This window comes from Polypterus senegalus, chromosome 2 (assembly GCF_016835505.1).
Source record: "Polypterus senegalus isolate Bchr_013 chromosome 2, ASM1683550v1, whole genome shotgun sequence".
NCBI classification, from domain to species: domain Eukaryota; kingdom Metazoa; phylum Chordata; class Cladistia; order Polypteriformes; family Polypteridae; genus Polypterus; species Polypterus senegalus.
This window is the reverse complement of record NC_053155.1, coordinates 42,960,602-42,981,124: the sequence shown is the minus strand read 5'-3', so window position 1 is coordinate 42,981,124 and position 20,523 is coordinate 42,960,602. Positions and strand designations below refer to the sequence as shown.

Below are 20,523 nucleotides of genomic sequence, written 5' to 3'. Positions count from 1 at the left end.
ATAAAACTGTATAACAAAAAAAATTAAGTGAAAACAAGATACCAAGAAGACATGATTCGCCAGTGTTTGTGTGTCTGCTTATACCTCTTCAGCAATATCTTCTAAAGGTAGCAAAACTTTACACTGGCTTTTATAGACTTAAATTAAAGGCTTATACTTTTTGGGCACATACACCATCAGCATGGCACTACCAAATCTAAAGACTAATGTGGAGAGTTGCTCATGTACTAAATTGACTATAGCTGCACGTGGAAGTCCCATTTTACTTGTGGTGCCAAGAAGAGTTGTGTCGTGGTGCAGCAGTCTATTAGACAGTGAAATCACTGTGAAGAAGCTCTGTCTATTGTTACGGTTCTGCCTTTGTCCAAAAATGGCTCCATAAACAGACTTGGAAAGTCTTTGCCCTGAGCTGTAACTCAAAATACAGTTAAACGTTGCCAGATGTCTGAGAGCGCACCAAATCTGTTGTTTTCACACATTCTGCATGGGTTTCTTTGTTGTCAAAATGAAAATGTCGCATGATAGTCTGATAGCAGTCACAGGACATTGTATCTTTGATTGCCGGTACAGCAAATAGTTCTAAGCAGGCATCAAGCACAGCACCAACTGTAGTCACCACTGCTCTTGTAAAAAGAATGGAGATAAATGCCACCAACTCAAAGAGGGAGAGGTAAGTTCGTTGTACCACGTTAATGTCACTGACAGAATAAAGCTGAATAATAAAAAAACAAGTGCTAACTTTTACAAGAAGGCAAAATGTACACCAGGTGTTACAGGCTCAAATCAAATGTATATTTTATTATACTGTATTATAGTAATAATAGCAGATCACTACTCAAAACACGGAGCGCCCAGCCTCGAAGTCAGAACCTTTAGGTTATAAGGCAGCAGTTCTTACCTCTGCACCATTCAAGAATACATATCAACTTCCTGTCAATTGACATTTGAGCTTGGATTATTAATTAATTAACAAACACATGTAAACCAAATGATTTTTTTTTCTTTGGCTATATTCTTGAATAAAAATGCACATTTATTTGATATTTGGACTAAAGTCTTTAACACATTATACACTTCATGTCATTATTAGTATAACAAGGAAAAGGTTTTTGCTTTAGGTACAGTACAGACCAAAAGTTTGGACACACTTCCTCATTCAATGTGTTTTCTTTATTTTCATGACCATTTACATTGGTAGATTCTCACTGAAGGCATCAAAACTATGAATGAACACATGTGGAGTTATGTACTTAACAAAAAAAGGTGAAATAACTGAAAACATGTTTTATATTCTAGTTTCTTCAAAATAGCCACCCTTTATAAATAAATAAAACCATTTCAGGTGACTACCTGTTGAAGCTCATCGAAAGAATGCCAAGAGTGTGCAAAGCAGTAATCAGAGCAAGGATATCAATGAAAAAGCTTGCACGAACAACTAGCCTTAACGGTAGGTTGTAGGTAAAAGAAATTAAAATTTAGCTATGCTTAATATTGTATATCAGAAAATTTTCTTTAAAGTACTTATGATATTTTATAGTAAATTATTTTTACTATATTTCATAACCACAAAGGTTATGTGCCAACACTTTGAATATTTTGAGACAACTGAAGATTTTTCCCTTGGTATATATTAAGATTGACTTTAATATAAAGTAAAAGTTCATTACAACAGATATCTTTGCAATGAAATTTTCATTACATCGAAGTATTTTTGTTTCCCGACAGTTTTCCCATATAACACGAGTCTACTGAACTCTCATTACTACGAAGCTCATTCAGCAGATACTTTCATTACAATGAAGTGCCCAAAAGACCTTGAAATGCCTGAATGAATCATCCACAGAGCTGTTAGTTCAGAGCCCGCAGCTCAGTTGTGCACAATGATCCCCAAACAAAAACACTATTTTTTTTCTTTCTTTCTTTGAACTTTCCTCGTACTGTTTTTTTTTTTTTTTGCCTTTTTTGTTTCCTGCGGTTTTCAGTGATACCTTTTGCTTATTGCTCGTCAACATTTGAAAAACATCCAATGGAATTTAACGCATTGTTACCCTCCTATATAAATGTAAGACACAAAAAAACGATTTTTTGTGAAAAAGGTCATTTATGTAAAAAACGGGTCATAGAAAAAATAAAATTTAATTTTTGCAGCTCTTGATTGCGGCAAAAAGAAAAAAGAAATTGCCAGTGAATTCGGAATTTCACCATGGACACTGTCAACTTTCTTGACAGACCAAGCAAAAAAAAGAAGAAAAATCTTGGGTTGCAAACATATGTGAACTGCTGCATTTGAAGTTGTCAAAAAAGCCTTTTTTATGTGGTTCAGTGATGCTCATTCATTCCTATTAATGCGGCACTCATTCAAGAAAATGTGAGGTTTGTAAACTCTCTTGGGGCCTCCCCCAACTAGACAGCACGCCGAAGAGCGTCCTGAAGTGCGATCTCCGTGCCTGTGGAAATCAGTTTATCAGTTTCAAGACTGAATAAAGCTGGTTTTGCTAAAGTACTGAGACTAAGCCTCATGTTTTGGGGTGCAAGACAGGGACTTATAGCGCAACCTGATCTTTTATGATTTGCTTCTGTGACGCTTCACTGAAGCGCTGTGAGCCTACTGTTGCCCTGCCCCACCAACGGACAAACAATCTTCCACAGATGCTGCAATTGTGCTTCGGGACACACTTCAGCATGATGTTCCCAATGGGTGTGGAGTGGGGGGGGGTGGGGGATCCCAAAAGAGTTCAAAAACCTCATAATATGAAGAAGAAGAAAAGGATGATTTGGCTTCTGATTAATAACTGTGTTGCACACAACATGCTTCCACATTTACATAATGTTGAATTCCTCCCACCCAATTGCCCAACTTCAGTGCTTCAGCCACTGGATTTGGGCATCATTTGCGCCCTGAAACTGTATTATGGCAAGGAAATGCTGAGAAAAATTCTCGTCAGCATAACTTGTAGGCAGAAGGAGAATAAAATAAATGCAAAAGAAGCTATTGAAATGAATGCAAACACCTGGATGCAAGTTAAAGAAATCACTATAGTAACAAATACAGAATCTCATTACAACATTATTACTCATAACAACTCAATCAAAAGCATATTTATCATTGTATACCTGTATATTGTGATGATTTACTGGCAATGATAAATATGCTTTTGATTGTGTCCACAACAATGGCCAAACTAGATACAACTATAGAGGAACATTTTTTATTGAGGGATCTATTTTTGAACATAACGGCCACAATGAATGGAAACTTGTGTATTTTGTTTACCAGCTGCACAATTAATTTTTGACCATTAAAACAAAGATACAAGTAGAAGATAGATTGTAAGTTTTACTGCTAGCATTATTGTTAATAAGGAGTAAACCCAACAAAACAGGCCTAAGGGCCGGATTAATACTTCATGCAACGTGACACATGCTCCTGTGGACGCTATTGGTATAATAGCAATAGCATATTGGCAAGAGGTATACTGTTTACTAGCTGACGTCTGCCGTAGCATACGCCGTTGTAAGAATAGGAAAGGAAAACGGTGAGAAAGGAATTAAGAAATAAAGAAGATACTTCTTGAAAGACGCAGTTGTGAATAAGTGTTTTTGCTGGAGACGACAGATAATGAGTCAAAAGACCTAACCCTAGAAAAAGCCACGTACAACTGACAGTGGCTGAAGACTGGTTGTTGTAAATTAACTCAAATCTTTGAAAACGTTTGTCCTTGGGACTTGTTGATAGTCATGGAGAAGACGAGTCTGAGTGGGAATTGTGTGCGTTTAAATTTAAAAGGGAGATTGGTGTCAGAAGGAAGGAGAGAGATTCTGGGAATTAAATTTGTTTCAGAATTTTGGATAGTGATCAGTTTGCACTCAATAATCTCTTATATATATAATCTCATATATACATTTCTCTTCTGGTTCATCCTGCTTCCCCTTCAAACCCGGTCCCCCCCCACACACAGCATTTCTCGATTCCTATTTCTCCTCTTCCTAACCTTCCCCACCTGGTTCATCCTGCTTCCTATTCAAACCTGGTGCCCCCAACACGCAGCCTGCACCGGTTTTCTTGATTCCTATTCCTCCTTCGGACTACCACATTCCCTGCTCCTCTCTCATGACTACATTGGTGTCACGTCACCGCCAAAGTGAAAGGTCTCGCGGTCAGGCTAGATATAGGGTGGTGACGTGACAGGGTTTGAAGAGGAAGCAGGACGAACCAGAAGAGAAATATATATAAGAGATACTTGCACACCTACTTTACATAAATCTGGAAGATTCCACCAGGCGGCAGTGGAAGATATCACCACTGTGAGAAAACCATGTTCGGCTTCACTGTGTTGTGAATTGTCTGAAACATCCATTAAATTCCCAGGACACCTTGCCACAATACCTCTGAAATGGATGGATGTTTAATGATTACATCCATCAATCCAGGGAACCACCCATTCCAGTAAGCTTCTCGAACAAGGCAGAAACGATCCCTGGATGGGGCATCAGCTCATCGCAAAGTGAATACAAGCACACACATACACTTGCATCATTTTAGCATCACCAAATTCCCAGACCTGCATTGCCCTTGGAAGGAAGCCAGACAATACTGTGGAAACCCAACAGGAAAACATTCAAGTGAACATCAGGGATGTGACTCCCTACTGCAAGGCAGCAGCGCTACCACTCAGCCACCATGCCACCCCCCACATGTATAATTATTAACAGTATTATTTAAATGAAGTTAATGATTTATCTGTAAAATGTAATACATACTTAGTACTAAAACAGCTGGGTCGGTTTTAAGATGATGTTTACGATGGTCTATTTTAATGAAAAAATAAACTACAAGATGAAAAAGGAAATTTTAAAATTACAGACCCAAAAATGCTTCCATACATTATTATGCTGTTGTGTTGCGTCTAAAATCATCACAAATACATTTGCATATCAGCATTTTGCTTCATCACATCGAACCATTCATCAAACGTCGAAGCAAGAACATTGATCCTGTAGGGCAAAGTGACTTGCTGTCACGTATTGATAATAAACAGAGACTTTCACGTCATGTTCCAACCTGAAAACACTGCACCGCCCCCGATTCTTTGCTTGTATTGCAACCTGCACATGCCTCACATTCATTTCTGAGGATGAGCTCAGAGGAGGGTGTTCAAATGAATGCTGGGAATGCATGGCAGCCATGATGTATACGTGTCCTGAGCGTGAAGTATAAACCAGCCCTAACACCTCATGAGATACTATTTTTGGGATCCAGAAGTAATATGAAGTATTGCGACACTGACTAATATTGAACAAAACTCTTAAGCCTTTACAAGCTGTTTTTCCTAGCACATCGTTGATGACAGCACTTGAATCTGAACACGGAGAGTGAACAGCAACAAAGGTCTGCAAACGAACAAATCATCTGACTCCAAAAAAGAAACAAGACATTATCAGAGAAGGGATCAAGTCATTGACCAGACCATCAACCAACTGAATTCCAGTTAACGTACTCAAATTCCTGCCTAAGGGATTACAGGTTCCTGCTGTTAATGACTCAACTGTGCTGGTGACTGTTGATGCTGAAAGATCATCGTGGCTCCAGAATCATAGAGTGCAGTCTGCATGGCATCCAGACCACAGCCCCATTCGTCAGATCAAGCATTCCAGATATAGACATCTTTCGCTTTGGAGTATTAGACCCCAAAACCTGATTCACACTTTTACTCTGTAAGGTTCTACGTTCTTTACCAGAGCCCACTTTAACTGCCCTTGATTTGTTTTACAATTTGTCCATGTGCTTGCAATTTTATGTCAGTTGATGATCAAGTATTTGAATTCTTCATGCTTTAGGAATCGCAATCACATCTTTATTTATTTTTCTATAGCAACATCTTTCTAGGAAAATTTAAACCATGGAGTTATTGAAGGTATAGAAGGAAAAGCTAATTATTGCAAACTTGAGAAAGGCAAACAAACTCTCTCTCATAAGCAACCTGTACTTTCTGAATATTTGTAAGTATTGTTTTATTAATGAAAATTATACATGAATTATGAATTTAAATTGCTTTGGAATTAACCTGTACAGACATTGAGAAAATAACTTAATAGTTTAGAAAAATGAGACTAGCATAACATGGTCAACACTAGAGTAAAAGAAATGTGTAAGTAAATATTTTTGGATATATGTTTTGATCAAGTCTATTGATACTTAACGAGAAAAGACAAGTCTCCTAAAGAATAAATTTTTGTATGTAATTTGAACTGTAAATTAGAATTTAACACATGATTTTTAACATTACATTAATAATTATTATATTAGCACTTACATCATTACCAGTTAAAACTCAGTCCAATTTAAGCTTACTTGGATATTGATTTTGATAACAGAATGAAAATAGAGTTTAACGTAAAGAGAAACTGGTTAACTGTGAAGAATAGTAGTGTGGGAATAGAGGCACTCAGGACAAAATATTTACATCTATTAATATAAGGTGAAGATACAGTTTGAACTAAAGCAAAACGTACCATTTGTTTAAATTATTGTTTTTCATAATGGATGTGAATTTTAAGTGTGTAACTGATATAAAAAGATTGAACAAATCTTAATATTAATGCATTAGGATTAGATAAAACATTGGGATAAAAATTGTATGATATTGAGTATTAGAATTAAACATTCTAATTTAGGTACAGGGTATAGTACAAATGCTTTAAAGTTTGCAGAACACATGGTATAAGGAAAATTAATTCTGTGGGATAGTGCTAACAGTGTTTGTAGGAACTGGGGTGTTTAGGGCCATATAGACAGAAAAAGCTGGTGGCAATACAGGACAAATTACTAGTACTATGGCTTCTATGGCCTAAATTATATAGAAGATAGCAAAATAAAGTACTAGTTTGGCACCACACAGATGGATTGCTTTATGCAACAAAGGTGACATCTTAATTTAAGACTATAGCTGGATGTAAATAGAGGAATGCTTGTAGATGAGGGCATGAGAATGCAAGCAGGTTGTTTGTATAGGGATTGTATCTCTGGTTATTGTTGTAAACATTACTGGCACCATAAACAAGAAACCTGTGACATCACAAATGATAATATTAAAAAGTCTGATTATAGAAAATACAGTGATAGGTACATTTTCGTAACCTAATATAGTTAACGTTATCGGATAAGAAGGAAATCAAATAGTTATTTTATACACAGGGCAAACACAGCTTTGGTCAAATCATCATCATATTAGTATCATCATACTCAGACGTTATAAGGTTATTGGACACAAATCTGAGAATTACAGAAGAAAGCATGTAATGCCAACATAGCCAGATGAAGAAAAAGGACTTTGATACATGTTATTGCTTGACTTTGATTCTCCATGTTCACCGTTATTGATTTAATTTTTGATTTTATTGATTGATGTGATTATCTAAGGCATTAATGATTTACACTGATTTCTATTATTCCCAAAAGTAGGCCCAAGGGGGCATATATTTAGTATATGCATGTTTTATACATATTAGAAATAGAGTTAAAAGTAGGAAACTACTCCTTAACAATTTTAGTAGGACTTCAGTAAGTCCCAAAGGGGGAAAAATATATAGAATTTTTAGTTAATATATAATCTTTACAAATTACTACAAGTACATACATTCATGCGATAATGACTTAAATCAAAACATAGGGAAAGAACTGGAGGCAAATAAACTGTTAACTAAACCTGAAAGCTTGAGTATGTGAGGCCTTCATTCATCTTAGAGGAGCCACCAAAGTAGTTAAGGTTAAAATAAAGTAAATAAAGTAATAAACAAACTAGTGAGAAAGCCCAAACAGCCCTATTGTTAAGTGGTGATACGATCAATGGGAAAACCCACAAGACACCCCTATTAACAAAGCGATGTCTAGAACAATAGAAGAATCAACATGTATATAAAGTTACTGGTGGCTATAGTTGATTGATTAAGATGACAAAATTCAGCATTGTGAAAGTCAGATGCCGTGATGGACTAGATGAGGTAATAGTAGCAGAAAAGCATAAAAGCAAATGAATTGTATTATTGATTCCTCATCCAAGGAACAAGACATTTGTGCATATCTGTGTACAAATAAAGAATTGTTCTGTATTCTCATCTGGCTCTGTGACTGACTTCTTAAAAAACAGAGTCAAGTTTTTCTACAACAGCTTCCACATTTAACTGCATTTTCTGTATCTGTATCTGATCTTTTATATCCAAACCAATTTCAGACAACCAATTTAACATTACTGCCTTCTGGAACAAGTTCAACTGTAAGAGAAGCACTGCACATCAAATTATTTGTTGACTAGCTATTTTCTCAATTGTTTAACACTAGAATTACCAGAGCCTACGAAAAAACTCGTAATTCCGTCCCACCTTAAATCGCTTCTTAAAATCGTTCACAGCTCTCCACCAGCGTCTTTTGTCATCTAAATGTGCTGATAAAAATCAGGCTGCAAGCAGCCGGCTATTCCATCCCCCCACCGACTTAGAACGTGCACAAACTTCTCCCAGCTCATGCCTTGATTGATTATCTAGGAGTGAAGTGGAGTTTTAGAGTGGAAAGAATAGATTATTATTTGGAATACACGCATTTCACGTGTGTTCCGTTTCTACAGTAATCCGTGTAAACACATTTTTAAAACAGAAACGTTTTCATATTGTAGTAGTAAATGACAAAATGTAAGCATAAACTATATAATGTATGAAGCCTAAAGTCCAAATATCAAACACTTTCACAAAAGGTACACATATAACAGAACAAGTATGCTTTTATTCAAAAATATAACTGCAGAAAAAAGCCACCTTAGCATGCCATATTGACACGTCATGTACTGCAGCTGACACAGTAGTATAATGGTATCAGCCGCTGACTAGTATCCAAAAGCTCATGAGTTCGATCCCACATGGCTCAGTTTTGAGAAGTAAACTGCTCTTATTCTTACTATTTTAGAATAAAAACATGCATTTGATTTCAGTGTGTAACAGCCAGTAATTTATGATACTTGTAAAGGTTAGTTTTTTTTTTATTCACTTTTCATTCTCAGTCTCAGTCGTGTTCAGGATCCTTCCCTACCCCCCATCTGAGAATGCTGTTTTCACATAAAGATGCGCTGTAGCTCTGCAGCGTACTTATGACTGCATTCTCGTACCAATGCTTGCGAACTGAAGTGCCTGCGTGCACTTTTCGTGGCATTACACGTCTATTTTTTAGCATGCCCGTGTCGCTCAAACACAGGAACATATGTTGGTGTACAAGAATAAAAAACAAGTGCACTTTTATTCTAGACTATAAGTGAAGAAAAATAAAGCAAGTTACAGTAGGCGGTTGATCGACAGCTTGTGTGGTGCAATGCTAAGAACTGCTGATTTCCGATCCGTGCTATATAAAATCATCACATTCAAATATTAACAATTTCCACACACCCTTCCTACATTCACGACATGTGTACTTGTTGCAGTGTACATCTCTCTGGGCTATGGTTCCTATTACACTGAATGAGCACCTGACATTGTACTTTCTTCCCTATATAAATAACATTCGAGTATAGCGCGTCTCCAAATAAATCACATTTGAGTTATAGCGTCTTTATGTGAAAACAGCATTGTCAGATTGGGGGGATCGTGAGCGACTGAGAGAATGGAACTGAATAAAAAAAGACTGAAATCAAATGTATGTTTTATTCTAAAATAGTTAAGTACATGCAATATTATTTGAAAGCGAACAGCGCAGATTGGGCATATTCAAACCCGATCTGGCGCTGTTCGTTTTCAAATAATATTGCATTAGTGCGATGATGTTTTTACATATATTGTCTCTTTCATTCATCTTGCGGTTTGTAATCAGTGACCGCGTGTTTTTTCCCCGATCTTGCCAGTTCGCACATGTTGCTGTATGGTGCTGTTTCTTTTGTGCAGGACATGCAGAGGACAGAAAAGTACAGAGCAGTAAGTTCAGCGCTATATGCAATCAGACAGACAAACAGGCAGAGAAGGCACTAGATATATAAATAAACAGGGAAGGCACTGTATAATAGATATATAAAAAACAGCTAAGGGGATAGATATATAGATAGGTAGGAAGGAAAGGCACTATATGATAGGCAGACAGGGAAGCTCCTATATAATAATAAAATTACTGTTATTACTATGTAGATAGACAGGGAGTTCAGCGTCGCAGCGTGTATTCAAACCCGATCTGACGCTGTTCGTTTTCAAATAATATTGCATGTACTTAACTATTTTAGAATAAAAAACATACATTTGATTTCAGTCTTTTTTTTTATTCAGTTCCATTCTCTCAGTCGTTCACGATTCCCCCAATCTGACAATGCTGTTTTCACATAAAGACGCTATAACTCAAATGTGATTTATTTGGAGCGCTATACTCGAATGTGATTTATATAGGGAAGAAAGTACAATGTCAGGTGCTCATTCAGTGTAATAGGAACCATAGCCCAGAGAGATGTGTACACTGCAACAAGTACACATGTCGTGAATGTAGGAAGGGTGTGTGGAAATTGTTAATATTTGAATGTGATGATTTTATATAGCACGGATCGAAATCAGCAGTTCTTAGCATTGCACCACGCAAGCTGTCGTATCAACCGCCTACTGTAACTTGCTTTTTTTTTCTTCACTTATAGTCTAGAATAAAAGTGCACTTGTTTTTATTCTTGTACACCAACATATGTTCCTGTGTTTGAGCGACACGGGCATGCTAAAAAATAGGCGTGTAATGCCACGAAAAGTGCACGCAGGCACTTCAGTTCGCAAGCATTGGTACGAGAATGCAGTCACAAGTACGCTGCAGAGCCAGCGCATCTTTATGTGAAAACAGCATTCTCAGATGGGGGGTAGGGAAGGATCCTGAACACGACTGAGACTGAGAATGAAAAGTGAATAAAAAAAAACTAACCTTTACAAGTATCATAAATTACTGGCTGTTGCACACTGAAATCAAATGCATGTTTTTATTCTAAAATAGTAAGAATAAGAGCAGTTTACTTCTCAAAACTGAGCCATGTGGGATCGAACTCATGAGCTTTTGGATACCAGTAAGCGGCTGATACCATTATGCTACTGTGTCAGCTGCAGTACGTACGTGTCAATATGGCATGCTAAGGTGGCTTTTTTCTGCAGTTATATTTTTGAATAACAGCATACTTGTTCTGTTATATGTGTACCTTTTGTGAAAGTGTTTGATATTTGGACTTCAGGCTTCATACATTATATAGTTTATGCTTACATTTTGTCATTTACTACTACAATATGAAAAACGTTTCTGTTTTAAAAATGTGTTTACACGGATTATTGTAGAAACGGAACACACGTGAAATGTGTGTATTCCAAATAATAATCTATTCTTTCCACTCTAAAACTCCACTTCACTCCTAGATAATCAATCAAGGCATGAGCTGGGAGAAGTTTGTGCACGTTCTAAGTCGGTGGGGGGATGGAATAGCCGGCTGCTTGCAGCCTGATTTTTATCAGCACATTTAGATGACAAAAGACGCTGGTGGAGAGCTGTGAACGATTTTAAGAAGCGATTTAAGGTGGGACAAAATTACGAGTTTTTTCGTAGGCTCTGGTAATTCTAGTGTTAACTGTACTATTTACTCGAAAAATATAACACTCTTGATTTTCACATTTGAATATCACTTTAAAACATTAACTTTAATTAAAATAAATCACCCAGCACTGTTTGACTACTTTAAAAAAACAGCTGGACAGAGTATCAGGCAACTTTTCTAACCCATCAAGAATAATGGACTGAATGGTTTTTCTAATTACTGGATGTTCTTGTTGTGTAAAGAAAACAGTGACGGAGAAGAAATTGTTGGTTCAGACATCACAACAAGATTAAGGGTATTTGTTTATTATTTTACCACTTCTGAGAATAGTCAATTCTGCCCTCCAAGTGCATTTGAATTTTTTTACCAAACTGGTCTTTGCAAATTTTAAATTATTCCACAACATGGTAAGCAATGCTAAAGGAAAAACATTAATCCCCCTAATGAACTCTACCCTTGTATAAATCTTAAAGAAATCCAGAGGGCTTCATGAAAAATCTTCCTATTTCATTGAAATACAAGATATAAACTCTGCAAATAAAAATAGGCCAACCTCAGCTTAAAAAACTCAATGCATACATTTTTTGAAACTATAATTTACAGCAAAATATTTAACAGTTGCTAATTGTTTACAACTGCAATCCATTACAAACATTAGATAACATACCATGTTCAAAAAACCTGCTTAATTCAATTCAATATCATGAGTTCAGTCTAGCCTGGTACTTTACAAGCTATACAGTGTGAACAGAATAAAATCAAAACTACACAATTACTTAATGTATCAAAATTGGAGTATTTAATTAGGATATCCTCAGAAGGCCCTACATTTGAACAGTTTGATCCAGAAAGCTGTGTGTGGGACTGGCTCAACTCAAACACAAAAAAGACTCCTCAGTATCCATGATGGCCAGTGATACAGACTTAAAATCTGATGATGGGACTGTAAATAGTTTTAATATTCCAACAAAAAAGTACATAGTTTTAAAGACTAAACAAAAAACAAATGAGCAGTCAGAAGTCAGTCATAATAGAGGATTTCAAGGATCGAATGATAAAAGGACGTAGAGATCTACAGGAACAGAATAGAGAACACAGTAAGTCTATTTTTTTAATGGCAATATAAAATATTAAGGAAGCAAAGTATTTTGGCTCCCATATTTTGATTTTAGGAGCCAGGGTCTCCTAAATTTATATATTTTTTTAATCCGGAGCCCTGATACAGCATTATGACCTAAATTAACATTATCATTCAAGTCAGATGATTGCTAGATACATATGTTAATCTTACTCTCACAACATCTATTGCAAAATCTTGCAAAATGACAACACTGAGTTGTGTAAAAAAGGAAGCTTTAATATTTTAAGCACTAGGGGGCTTTGCTATGCGCCGGCCACTTCGCATCTCTGCTGCTCGCGTTGTGAAGTATGGAGGAATATTTCGGACAAAATGAAATAAATAAATAAATGCATAAATAAATAAAAGTACTGTGAAATGTGAGCATAAATAAATAAATGTGTCATGAAATGACAGCCTTAATAAATAAATATGTCATGAAATGAGAGCATAAATAAATAAATGTGTCACGAAATATGTTTTTCGTTGCTTATTTATTTATTTCATTTTGTCCGTAACATTCCTGCAAACCGTCATGAAATACGGCATGAAATAAAACTGTCACTTTCACTCATCAAAGTTGAGAGGGTGGGCTCTAACACGCCCTCTAGTTACTGATTGGTGAATCGATAGCACAAGAATTAATTAGAAAAATGCTTACTACTGCCGATTAAATGGATTCTGCGAAGATATTACGTATTTCAGAGAGAATTGAAGATTTATCGGAAGAAATTACAATATTGGCGGCCCTTTTAGAACTGAGTATTTGACCCTTGTTTTACGAGTAGAAAGTCAGTTGCATATTCGCAGCTACTTTTTCAAACAACTGTACAGCTCTGATCAGTGGTAAAGTTGTTCAGTTCAAAATATTAGGTGGAGCTGCTTTGGGCATTCCATGTCAAAGTACCTAAACTAATACAGCTGTTGCAGCTTACCGTATATCAAACTGGCTCATTCGTCTTGTGATCGTCTTCTCTGATACATCATACAGATCTGCAATCTGTTGTACTTTTAAACCGCATAACAGAAGGTGTTCCATTGACTCAGCTGGAATGTCAAAGGATGGACATCCAGAGCAGGGTACTGCATCACCTGAACTGCAGTGTAGTAGGGTCTGTTCCACCTGTTCTTCGATAATTTCAAAAACAGTTTCATCTATATCGGAGTCTAAAAGGGCCGCCAACATTGTAATTTCTTCCGATAAATCTTCAATTCTCTCTCTGAAATACGTAATATCTTCGGCAGAATCCATTTCATCGGCAGTAGTAAGCATTTTTCTAATTAATTCTTGTGCTATCGATTCACCAATCAGTAACTAGAGGGCGTGCTAGAGCCCACCCTCTCAACTTTGATGAGTGAAAGTGACAGTTTTATTTCAAGCCATATTTCATGACGGTTTGCAGGAATGTTACGGACAAAATGAAATAAATAAATAAGCAACGAAAAACATATTTCATGACACATTTATTTATTTATGCTCTCATTTCATGACATTTATTTATTAAGGCTGTCATTTCATGACACATTTATTTATTTATGCTCACATTTCACAGTACTTTTATTTATTTACGCATTTATTTATTTATTTCATTTTGTCCGAAATATTCCTCCATAGTGAAGAGAGGGACTGAACGCACCCCAAAGAGACGCGGTCGTTCCTCCAAAATCCCCTCTTAAACAGAGATACAATGGGAAACAAACAACTGTGGTTGTTTGCTCGATCAGCTACTGGCTTGATGTTCAAAGCGTAGAACAAGATAATGATGATAATGCCGCCATCGCTGCCACATGCATTTCGAACATTTAAAAGCCTGTACAGCAGCTCTCCTTTTGTCTCACTGCTTTCTCTCTCTTCTCCTAAAGACATCCTCTGCTCCTGTTGGGGGTCCCACTCCCGAGGCGCACCCCTATGAAGAGGAAGATTTTCTATTCTTTTAATAGAGACAAACAGAACTGTCCCCTCCAACTACACAGCCTTATGTTTGTCTGAAGTGTTTGAATAATGTTTCTTTCTCTAAAATTTCCTGTGTATCTATGCAAGTCTGTGACCCAAGCGTCACAGCATATGTGGATTTCACTTTCACCAAACAAAAAATCTTTTAATTCTCACGGATACACTTCTTCATTGGGAAGAAACACTACTTTTCCCTGATGGAAACACAAATTAGATGATCTACAAGTCTCAGACTTAAAGTTTAAATCTAAACAATATATTCAATCTCTTTTCGCTGTTCCATTATTTCACTGAGTAATAATTTCCAGTTGTTTGCTCTAATGCGATCTTTACTATCATTTTTTTGAGACTTTTCGAATTTTCGTACTTCCATTACCTTTAATCTGCTCTGCATGTGTATCACGCCAACGTTTCTGAATTCTTTACAACGTTCTAATTTGTCATCTACTTTGTCTTTTATTTCCAGTCCCGGTTGTGGTTAAATTTCTTGGTACAAAGTCTCGTTTCGCGGGTGTGTCTCTATGAGAAAGTCATGTCTCGTCTCTCTTCCTAAGATTTTTTATTATAATAGAGAGATGTATATCAGGTTACAAACTTCAAAAAGAGATTTCCCTGCTTCTAAGGAATATTTTTTCCTTATTTCAAGAACATCCTAAAGGTTATGTTTGGTTTTAAGCCATATGGTGCAAAAAACACATCTAATATGTTACTTATTTAATAAGCATGTTTTTATTTAAAAAATGTTCTGTTAAATGCATTTAAGAAAATAATTTATAATTTCCAAAGTGCAAACTCTGACTTCACACAGTATGCATTTTTCAATTATAAAGTTACTGAAGAAATCTACTAAAAATAAAGGTTTTTCTGTGATTGTTTAGTCAAATAAATGTAGTCCTTTTTAGGTTCCTTTAATGCTTTGTTGCTAACCTTAATTGCACTGGGTTTTGTGCGTGATTTCAGTTTATCCACTCATCAAGAGAAACTAATGAAAGGGGTTAGATGATTCAATTCAGTAGGTGTGACAATATTTTGTCTTATTATGTGGCTGGGTTTCCCGGCCAACGTTAACTAAAACTAACACCTTTTACAACTTAATGAACATAAGCCTGCAAGTAAGAAACAGGCTAATATTCTCTTCAACCTGGAGGGCAACACGTATTACATTTCAGTTCATTGCTGTGATCCTAGTGGCTAATTAGCTTTAAAAAGGGGTCACTGCACCAATAATTTCAGTGATCATTTGAACTGTGCTCCCCTGCAGGAGCATGAAACTTAAACATAATTAAGCAGGAGCCCTAAAGGGCTACACCATCCCAGTGGAACAACTTTTACACTAATCCATTTATCAAACTGACAAAAAGAAGAATCATTTGTGCAGCCAATCTTTTAAAGAATACAAAAACAAATTAAAAATACCACAACAGTCAAAACACCCAAGTCAATATTCCCATCAAAAGCTATACCACATGCAAAATTTACACTTGGCATTTTTAGTTATTTAAACACACATTCAAAAATTTCAGACTTCTTGTCTGTGTTGCTAAACAATAACACATGAAGCAAACATAAGAATCTTATTTGCAAAACCAATTCTTCTGTCAAGCTAATTAATTTAAGAGCATGTTTTGTACCTCACTAGGACAGAAACCATCTTTTCAGTCACGTTAGATGCCCCTACAAAGCCTCAGGGATTACTTATCTACTGTAGACTCAATACACACATGTATAATTCCTACATTTACTCCACCTTATCTCACTACAATCGCATCTCCTCAGAATCTCAGAGAAAATATAAGCTATTAAAAAGAACACAGCCTAGAAACCATACAACGCCTCCACATAGATCCAATAATTGTATATTTTAAGGGCACTTTCAAAACTGCAGTGGATAATTTGATAGGAAGATTATCCTTATTGTCAACAAGTGGATCTTTATTACAAACCAAAATTGCAAAACAATTTTCGCGATTTTCTTTGTAAAAATTAGGGTGCACGTCTTTATATGTACAGTATATACTGTATGTATAAATATATTTATAAACATACATATAATTTATATATATAAGTATATATACACACACACACAAATCTCATAACGCTTAGCTTTATCTATTTTCTGATATCAGACATATTCAAATGGCAAAATGCATAAAACTCATAATGAAATTTTATTTTAAAATGACTTATTCTAACACTTACTGATTAAAGATAACAAAGAATGACATTTCCAACAATTCAGAGCAGAGTTGTTTATAATAAAATAAAAAAAAAAAAAACACCAAACCTGCATTCTATGAAAAAAATGGTCATTTAAACCAATCATTACTGAACAGGGGGATGTACAAAGAAATACTGAAATGTGGAAAACACAGGTACATTTCCTCATACCCTTCCCAAAAAGGTATGGAAACAGGAAAATCCATCCACTTTCAGAAAATTCTTGTTTCAATTAGTGGGTTGAGGGAGGTCACAGACTATTCTATCAGCATCAGGAAAAAGATTTGAACCATCCCTTAATAGTATACCAGTCAATGATAGGACATCCATACTCACAAGCATATTATCAGTTACTATTCAACCTAATATGCATGTGTTTGAGATGTGTTAGGGGACTAAAGAAGCTGATAGAACATGTGCAAACACAGGAAAAAACCCACATAACCATGGATCAGGTTGGTAATTCCAATTTTTGTTTCTGACACTGTGAGGAAGCTATAATAACAAATGTACCACTGTGTCAACCCAACAGAAACAAATAATTTCTTAACTTTTCAGATGTAAGTAAGAGCAAAAGAAAAAATAAAAGTATGCTTTTCAAAATGTGCCTGTCTCAGCTTGAAAGAACATGCACATATTACAGATAATCAAAATAAAGACACATGACACAAAAAATATCTTCCATATCAAGGGAAAATATTGCTGCAGATGAACTTTTAATTTGTAAAGTAATAAATTTCATTCAGTTCTGTCACTTTGTAAAGAATATCAGCCAAACATCCATCCATCCATCCATCGTCCGCCAAACAATTGCATCAAAATGATTTGAAATTAAAATAGCAAAAAAAGGACACAAATAAGACACAGAGATTAAAGACAGACTTCTCATTATGAAAATCCCATTTTCTCCTGCACTGTCATCTACAGAGAGATTTATAAACAATCTTAAGAAAGAGCTCCATTTTCTCTTGAACTGTTACATTAAGTAAACTAGCTTTGAAGCCTTTTATAAGTGGCTGCTTTCCTTCCTCAAGTAGCAAGGGGTGGGGGGCTGCTGGGAGATAACCAATCAACCACAGCCATTTATGTCTGTACCTCCATCCTTTGCACTATGACTCACAAAATAACAGAAGTGGGCCAGAGGCGGGGGAGCCAAATAAGTAGTCTCAGCATGGGATTGCACACAGGGTAGCGGATCACTGCTCTAGACTAAAAATATTAAAATCCTTCCTTAAAAGGTAAATTTAATTAAATTAGAGGCTGTGACTAATACTGTTTTTACCTGCTTTTGTCTTACTAAATATAACACTGAATATTAAAAACAAGATGTACCAAGTTTTATTTTTTCCCAGAACACATTTAATTACACTAATTTAAGCAAGCATGTAAACTGCTTTCTTTAGGTAAAAAAAAAATAATGCAGACAAATAGCGAATGTTAATATGTTAATTGTTAGTCAGTCAATCTTTGCAATATATAGCATCCATCATTGTCATCACAAAGGTATGTAATCATAATGAACAGGCTCTGTGTTCATTGGGGTATACATGAGTCAACATACCATGTAGCAGGCAGGCAAACTATCCAGAACTGGTACCATGCATGAACAAGAAAAGCTCTTGAATACAAAGCACAGAATTAAGCAGGCATGAAAAATGTGAGCACCAAGACAGATACTTAAACCTTACCTAAACTTAAAATACATTCTTTCAAATGGTCTAATCTCATATTCAAGGTGGAGCAATTCCATGTCAGTCATGTCTGCACACATTCTGTTGTCCATCCATCCATTTTCTAAACCTGTTTTATCCTAAGCACGGTCCAATTACAGTTACCTTACATGTTCTCTCAGAACAACTGTATTCAGTGTTAGTAATAATCCTTAATGCATACTCTTAATGTTAAATGCCTCAGTAATAGTGGTTTTGTCTACAAAAAGAGTATGCTGTGTGTTGCATGACATAAATGGCAGGGGTAGCATTACCAAGAAGCTATCCTTCACACACAACATGAATGTGAAGTCTGCTTCATGCACTAATATTTCATAAAACAATGCAATTTTTGGTTCAGCAGGTCACCATGTTAACAACGTTAGCCAAACACATATAAACATCACATTATTTTACAAAATAAAATAAATCCAATAATGCAGAGTTTATTGACTTATCAACAAAATCACTATTTCCCATTTACTGCAGTAAAAAAGCAGAAATTTGGAAGGACAGTACATCTAAGGCAACTGGTATCCACTAATAAAAGGACATTTCAATATATCAATATTCAAGGGTAAAAAATACACAATTGAAAAACTAAATATCCCAAATCTCAAAAATCCCTTGACAGGTTTGATTAAAATTTAGTGACATTGGAAAAAAAAGAAAATGAGTTGATACTTGCATTTTTTTATTTGTTCATATTCGTTGTTGATAATGCTCTAATGAGTAAGACATTCTAATGATCTGCATCTCTGTTTTGCCACAGGTCTCAACCCACCCTTGTTCAAGTCTTATGTGTAACCTTCAGCAAATGCTGAACTGGCATCCATAAAAGTGTTATGTCATCAAAGGGAGCATTTGCTGCTTTTTTTTTCTTAACTACTTTGTGATACTAATTTCATTGTTTTGCTGGATTACAGCATTTATCTTAAAGCACTGTTTCTTAACCTTTATGGCCTTAGGACCCAGTTTTACCTTTTTAAGTTCCTTGACAACCCACAGACAAAGATGTTTGTAATGTGAGGTTTTCTCACATTGTGAGCAGAGTGATTTAAAAGAGAGGGTGGAGGGGGTGTCCTTTAGTAAAAATAGCACAATAAGATGTGGGGAAAAATATCATGCAGCGTTATTGATCACTTTGGCAAACTAGGGGTGTGTCAATATATCTGGGTAAACTCTTCATAATTTTTTTCTTTATCAGTGTTATATATAGCCTTGTGTTTTTTTAAAAAAAACTAAAACTGTTGTCAACATGCTAATCATTAAGTCTGTAATATGAAACAACAATCAGCATTAAGCACTTTTTGAAATTAAAAAAATACAATGAGGAAATAAAAAACAATTTCTCAGGCAAACCCAGGTAATACAGCTAGTTAATTGAATAAAACTGCTTTTGTTTACAAAAGCAAAATCATTCTGTGGTGGTGTCTTTACAGCAACATGTATGCAATCAATTGCATCAATTACGTCCAAAATCAGCAGCTGCTGTACACTGCCTTTTGATGTAGGTTTTCTGACTACAAGGAAATACAGAAGGCATGACACAGCTATGGGGTGACTGCGAGATTCATGACTGTTCAGCCAGTTTACCATGAAAACGTCCATCACCACATACCCTACACTGTTGTAAAGGAACAGGGATCATGCGACTTGTGCATGATGGTCTTTGTAATGTTGGTTCTAATACAGAACACAGCTCAAAGAGAATGGCTGTAGGAAGTCTCAATTGCATTACACACCAGTAACAATCACAATAAAGTACATAAATACCATTAACAATATTTAAATGACAGAAAATGTTGCACGTTTAAGTTGTTTTTACCTATGTATTTTATTTGTAGCAAAATAATCACCTTTTTTCAATAAGTTAGAAAATATATGCACAGACTGAGCATCAGAATGGGGAGGAAAAATGATTTAAGTGACTTTGAATGTGGCCTGGTT

At 35.8% G+C, this 20,523-nt stretch overlaps 1 protein-coding gene and 1 long non-coding RNA gene across 2 annotated transcripts in view; one reads left to right on the top strand and one right to left on the bottom strand.

The window, feature by feature from the left end:
- The window catches only part of LOC120522861, a 189,781-nt gene that overhangs the window by 11,646 nt on the left and 157,612 nt on the right, over positions 1–20,523 (top strand). The window contains exons 3-4 of the long non-coding RNA XR_005632526.1: positions 1,343–1,447; positions 5,874–6,000. This is a non-coding gene — a long non-coding RNA (uncharacterized LOC120522861). The remainder of the gene's footprint in view (positions 1–1,342; positions 1,448–5,873; positions 6,001–20,523) is intronic.
- tbl1x (transducin beta like 1 X-linked) overlaps positions 1–20,523 on the bottom strand; it is a 312,413-nt gene that overhangs the window by 142,505 nt on the left and 149,385 nt on the right. The gene's annotated exons all lie outside the window — the stretch shown is intronic.